The sequence below is a fragment of the Triticum dicoccoides genome, chromosome 2B (genome assembly GCF_002162155.2).
Source record: "Triticum dicoccoides isolate Atlit2015 ecotype Zavitan chromosome 2B, WEW_v2.0, whole genome shotgun sequence".
Lineage (NCBI taxonomy): Eukaryota > Viridiplantae > Streptophyta > Magnoliopsida > Poales > Poaceae > Triticum > Triticum dicoccoides.
Genome location: NC_041383.1, coordinates 37,652,293 through 37,659,550, shown reverse-complemented (window position 1 = coordinate 37,659,550; position 7,258 = coordinate 37,652,293).

Genomic DNA, 7,258 nt, shown 5'->3' with positions numbered 1-7,258 from the left:
ACACTTTTCCCTTCCAAGCCAGCACCAGTGCATCCGAACCCATCCCCTGTTCCACCACAGAAAATCCCGGCGCTCGTCCCTTCCGCACGCCCGCTATGCATGCCTCGGGATCGTCCCCACCTACCTCGGATATTCCCTCGCCCGCCCCACCTCGATCTTCCTCGGATCCCGCTCCCAACCAACCCCACGCGCCTGCCGCCGCCTCGAGCGCCGCACCATGCACTCCGTCCCGCTCGCCAGCTACGTCCGCTCCGCGGACCCCACCCTCGCATGTAGCCTGGCACTCGCTGCCTCTCCCCTACCACCAGCACCGCGCCATGCATCCGCCCTCTTCCACCACGCGCCGTTGCTGGTGGCGCGGGCGCAGGAGGCGCCGTGGGGACAGGCAGGGGCGCCGTTGCGGGGGGCGCCGTGGCGCCGGGCAGGGGCGCGGGCACAGGGGGCGCCGTGCCGGCGGGAGCGCCGCTGGTGGCGACGGGAAGAGTGGGCGCCGAGGAGGACATGGGAGGGCTCAGGAGAGAACTCGCGTCTGATACCAAGTAGGAGAGTGAAACTCTTTGTATATTATGACTGCACAGGGTTACACATATATATACCGGATATACAACAGCAGGATAAGACTGCAACTGAACTAGCTAAACCGAAGGGAGCGTGAGCTACGTGCGGGACGAGCCAGTAGTGGGCGCAGGACCCGGGCGTGCTGGTGGCGTGGAGGTCGTGGGAGTATACGTGTTCCAACAGAGAGCTTTGAACTGGACGACCCTGAAGACGAGTTGTTGCTCGGTGAATGCGCCGCTGTTGAGCTTGAGGCAACGCAGGCTTAGGACACTGGCAAGCCTCCTCAGAGCATCATCTCCGCTCAGCTCAGTGTGACGTAGAGTGACGTTGGCTAGCTTCTGGGCCTTGGTGATCCATGAAGGCAGGCCGCTGACCTTTCCATTGATATCTAGGTTCTCTAGGATGAAACTAGGCCTAGGGGCGGCCCCCATCAACATCTCTTGCGACGAGGAAGACGAAACCTCGTCGATAGCCCAGCCCTGGGTGGTGATGAAAACTGACAACGAGCGCAGGCATCCAGACAGCGCATGAAGCACTCGACCCAGATTTGCGGTACTGTCAGCATTGCCATGGATGACCACACCGAGCTTCCTCAACTGGCGCAGCTTCGCAACTCCTCGCAGCTCGGTTCCGTACATGGAGATTTGGAAGTGGGATAGTGTCTCCATGCACCTCATGGACCCGATCTTGCGAGGCATCTGAACGGTGATGAGCGACGCCTTCTCGCCCGGCGTGAGGTACCGGCCGGCGAGGAGGTGCTTTAGCTTTGGCAGGTTGATCTTCTCCGTGTCGTGAGGCCGTATGCTTGTTCCCCTGATGTCCAGGGTCTCCAGCAACGTGAGCTTGTTGATATGACAGGTAGGCAGGTGGGAGACGTCTGTGATCCGAAGGCTCAGATACTTGAGCCATACCACACCACCAAAGCTCTTGAGGTGGCGCTTCTTCAGGCCTTTGCATCCTCCCAAATCCAGCACATTCAGCCGGTATAGCTCAGGGAGTTTCTCGAGGAAATCCACCAGCGCGTCCATGGGATGATCCTCCTCCGGCGAAGCGCTGTCGCTGCAAAGGTTGATGCAGCGGCGAGGGATGATGTTCCTCCAACGATCCGCCGCTCGTCGTTGCTCTTGCTGCAGCGGTTGAAGTCGTTGAACTATCTCTCGGATATTGAGCTGGCGTTCGAGGTGAGCTGGCAACGAGACCTCGAAGTTCTCGCTTCCAGTGATGCCGAGAATGAAATCGCTGACTGGCTTCTCCATTACACAGCTCTTGACCGTGCCGGCATCACTGAAGCGAGCAGGACAGATGAAGCCTCGACATAGAAGCTCATTGAAGTAGCATTCGCCTTCTTCTTCTGGAGTCCTCCCTCCTCCTGGTTCTTTACCTACGAGCCCTTCGGCGACCCATCGCCTGACCATGCTTGTCCTGCTGATCTCCGACTCATGGAGGAAAGCAGTTAGATACTCCAGGGAACTCTTCTGGCTGATGGACAGCATGCTGTAGCAGAAGATCATCACTTCCTTCTTGGGATCTTCGGCTCTTCCCTCTAATTTCTCCTTGAGCTTCTCCAGCTCTTGATTTGTCGCGTAAGGGTAAGCATAAAGAGCACAGAGGAACATCTTCTTCGTGCATCTGAATGCTGCTGCATCGTCGCCGCCGTCATCCTCAGAACATTTCTTCAGGATGCCGTGCACCGTGGCAGCTTCAGATTGTACGAGAGGAGGGAGCCGACGGATGATCTCTCGGTCGAAAGATATGTATCTCACTACAGCAGATGGGAGAGCAGCAGGAAGCAGGCCGCCCATAGCAGTCGCTCTGCGGAGAGCCGAACGAAGCCCTCCACCATGCTTTGCTGCCGACAACGTCTTGTTGCAGTTCCAAATCCAGTGCGCGCACAAAGGCCACCCTCTTCTCCTCTTGTTGGCCAGCAGGCGTCATCGGCACCAGCTTGACGTCCGGACCGGCCGGGACGGTGACGCCGTAGCGCAACCGCCTCCCGCCGACATCGCGCACGCGGACCTTGAGCTCAGTGACTTGCTTGCCGAGGTTGCGGAGCCGACAAAACTTTTTGGGGTGGAGGAGGAGGAGGTGCGCCATGGCCGCCAGGGCGCCCAGGCGTCCACAACTAGCAGCTTCATGCGGGACCACGTCGTGGATGTAGCGCTGGACGCAGTCCTCGGCGACGTAGGCGATCTCGCGCACCTGCTTCATCCATGCGCGGACCTGGTCGTCGTGCAGGCCCTCCGTCTTGGTCAGGTGCAGCAGGAACCCATTCATACTGTTCATCTCATCCTTGATGAACTGCATGTCGCCGGGGACGCCGCCGATCAGCAGCGCCTCGTTGGTGATCTCCTTGGCCAGGACGCCCAGCAGCCCGTCAATGGCGCCTTTGGTTAGGGCGGCCATCGTCGAGGATCTCTGATGAGCCTGCCTGATTTTAACTCAGTTCATCTTCAATTATATTGTAGCTAGCTTGCTAGGTGGATCGAGAGGGAGGTGCCATGCTCTTTTGCATGCAAATTGAGGTGTGTTGTCATGGCCGGGCGAGGCGGCATTTATAGCTATTGTTACACTACTGTTCCTGTAGTGTATACACCACACCATACCACGCCCAAAAAGGAAGCAAAGGAGGAAAACCCAGCCGGAGGGCGAAGAGTCGAATATTGTACCTTTATCCTATTCCAATTGGCAAGCAAGCAATAGCGAACTGATTCTTTATGGTTGCCCCACACAACGATAACCACTAGTCAATCTTATTTCTTCATTTTTGTCTAACTCGATCTTAGTCCATATCCATATGCAACTACACAAGAACAGGAATGAGTTGGAGGACAACTGAGATTTAAGGAGACACGCGCTAGCTAGGTCTAATTAAATACCATGCATGGGTTTGGAGACCCATTTAGCAATGTTAAATACTCCTTCCGTCCCATAAAACAGTTTGAAAAACGTTTTTATATTATGGGACAGAGGAAGTATTATTTACACACATATGGGCTAGCTTTGCAAGATTTTTCGATAAGAGTCAAGGTCAAGCATTGGACTAGGTTAACTATTTTAATACCACAGTAGGATGAAGCTTCTCTTCTTTTGACGGATGGTGGAGCAAGAATCTACAGCAGGGTGAGCTCTCTTTGGCTGCGATCGATTATCATGTACACCGTGTGGAACATTTGGAACGAGAGGAAAGGGAGGATTTTCGAGCATAAATCATTTCTAACTTGGCATGTGCTTGGGCTAATCAATGAAAAGGTGGGGCTGCGCATGGCTGCATGTGGCACCCCAGAGCTGGAGCCTTTTTTTAGGTTTGTCAAAGCTAGAATCTAGGAGTATACTTGCTACACTGTGCACGTCAATGAAAGCATATGTACAGTATTGCGGAACCTCAAAGACTCGAATATTTCCTCTTTTCTTCCCAAGGAGCAGGGAACTGGATTATTTCACCACCTTCTTCTTTAATACAAAGACCGCTTTCTTAGGCTGTAAAGCTACTACGGATCGAACAAGCAATCCCCTATTCCTTGTATGTCCGACCTAGTATAAAGACAGCTCTATTAGCTTGAAAAGCTGCTACAGGACAAGCAACCTCCTGTTCCTCACAACGGCCAACACGTCTAGAATCAACCGAACTGGAAAATATACTCTTCTTGTCCATTTGGGTTCTATACGAAATCAAAAGGTGGCAGTTTATCGATTAACTTAATCTAGGAAATAATCATGAACATGGCATTGACAAAATTAACGACATACTGATAACGACTTATATAAGCACGTACTATGCAAACAGTAGACACATCTACACATAATGTTAGTACGGCTAACACAGAAATAAACAGGAGCAGAATAAACGAGTTATGCCCTCCAGTTGCCCAAGCGGAAGCTGCCGCGGCAGCGGTGCCAGCAACGGCATCCTCGACGGCCTTCTTGTCGGCGGCTCTCTCGACGTCGGTGAATATGGTGAAAATGAAGACGATGCAGCATACGTGGACGAACGGCAGCGAGCAGTCGCGTAGGTGACACTCCCCAAAAACCTAATCACCCCTTTTCCCGTAAGGATTCGAAGAGGTAAGATTTCGGAGGCCTGCTCTCTCGTCCGTGTACACGGCGGACGGGATGGGATCATCGGCGGCAGCAGCAACAATGGAACGACGTGTGTGTGGAGGTAGATGTGATATGTTTCACGTGACGGCTAGGGTTGGCATATGCCTCACACAGATAAGCGCAGCCGCGTGGAGAGACGTGGGCTGGACCCATGTCCGAGTCGATTACTATCCATGATCTGACGCCTCGGATCATCGACCACATAGGTGTGAGCTTGGCTTGGCTCATTCCCGCAACCCGCAACGCGTCATGACGAGGTGTGGTGTAGCGAGGTGGGCGGCGGCGGAAGAGCGCGCGGGAACCACTTCTTTTCTTAGGCTTCAATAGCATGTGGAAGAGAATCCCTTATAAGAAGGTCCAACTTCTTCTCCAACTAGCAGTATATGGGACTAAACTTCCCACCACATCCATTGTCATTTAACTCACATGGGCCCTTAGAGACTTTTATGAAATTGTTAGATGGGCCCTAGGCCCACCCTAATATATCAACAATCCGCGCCAGATCTCGAGGGCCCATATCACTAGTAGAAAACAGGGCTTTGGTTTGGGCCTGGCCGGCCCATTAGTCCCGGTTTTTCACGAACCGGGACCCATGGGGGCATTAGTCCCGGTTCATGAGCCCATGGGGCCGGCCTGGGCCTCGTGGGAATTTCTACCGGTTAGTCTGGATTCATTTGTCCCGGTTCTAGGCACGAACCGGGACCAATGGGCCGCGCTCCTGGCCCACAGCCATTGGTACCGGTCCGTCCCTTGAACCGGTATAAAAGGTGGAATTTAGTCTCGGTTCCTACCACGAACCAGGACAAATAATTTGCCTATATATATACCCATCGCCGCGGCAGAGTACTCCACGGTGCTCTGTTTTTTCTGGCCGGCGAGGGGAGGGAATTTGGGTGCTCTAGCTCACCTCCTATGAACATGAGGTGTTCGATGAAATGCCCGAGCCACACTAGTTAAGCTTTCTCCTCTCGAAGCTCGACCTCGGAGCTCCATTTTTCCCGAGATTTGTCTAGATTTAGCGGTCCATCACGCCCCGTCCCCGTTTTCACCGCCGTTGAGCGCCCGCGCCGATCGCGTTGCCGGCACCACCGTGGTGAGCCTCTTGTTCTTATCTTCTTTCTGATTTTCTTACTTTAGATAGATACTTGTCTGATTTTCTTACTTTAGATAGATACTTGTCTGATTTTCTTACTATTGACACACATAATTATATATAATGCACACAGATGAACCAGTAATGGATGTATCGTGACAGACACACCTCCTAGTACATTAAGGGCGTGCATAATTTTCTCGAAGTGGCTGAGGCAAACAAGCAGAATGATTTTATGTGTTGTCCATGCCCTAAATGTGGGAATACGAAGTCTTACACTGACCGGAAAATCCTTCACACCCACCTGCTTTACAAGGTTTTCACGCCACACCATAATGTTTGGACGAGGCACGGAGAAATAGGGGTTATGATGGAAGACAGCGAAGAAGAAGATGACGGTGACAACTATGTGCCCCCTGAATACGGTGATGCTGCAACAGGGGGGAGCTGCTGAAGATCAAGAGGAACCAGATGATGTGCCCGATGATGCTGCAACGGGGGAAGCTTCTCAAGATCAAGAGGAACCAGACGATGTGCCCGATGATGATGATCTCCGCCGGGTCATTGTCCATGCAAGGACGCAATGCGAAAGTCAAAAGTAGAAGCTGAAGTTCGATCGCATGTTAGAGGAGCACAAAAAAGGGTTGTACCCCAATTGCGAAGATGGCAACACAAAGCTGGGTACCGTACTGGAATTGCTGCAGTGGAAGGCAGAGAATGTTGTGCGTGACAAAGGATTTGAGAAGCTACTGAAAATATTGAAGAAGAAGCTTCCAAAGGATAACAAATTGCCCGACAGTATGTACACAACAAAGAAGGTCGTATGCCCTCTAGGATTGGAGGTGCAGAAGATACATGCATGCCCTAATGACTGCATCCTCTACCGTGGTGCGTACGAGGATTTGAACGCATGCCCGTTATGCGGTGCATTGCGGTATAAGATCAGACGAGATGACCCTGGTGATGTTGACGACGAGCCCCGCAAGAAGAGGGTTCCTGCGAAGGTGATGTGCTATGCTCCTACAATACCACGGTTGAAACGACTGTTCAGAAACAAAGAGCATGCCAAGTTGTTGCGATGGCACAGTGAGGACCGTAAGAAAGACGGAAAGTTGAGATCACCCGCAGACGGGTCGCAGTGGAGAAAAATCGAGAGAGAGTACTAGGCTGAGTTTGCACGTGACCCAAGGAACGTACGGTTTGGTTTAAGCGCGGATGGCATTAATCCTTTCGGGGAGAAGAGCGGCAATCACATCACCTGGCCCGCGACTCTATGTATGTATAACCTTCCTCCTTGGATGTGCATGAAGCGGAAGTTCATTATGATGCCAGTTCTCATCCACGGCCCTAAGCAACCCGGCAACGACATTGATGTGTATCTAAGGCCATTAGTTGTAGAACTTCTACAGCTATGGAATGGAAATGGTGTACGTGCGTGGGATGAGCACAGACATGAGGAATTTAACCTGCATGAGTTGCTATTTGTAACCATCAACGATTGGCCCGCTC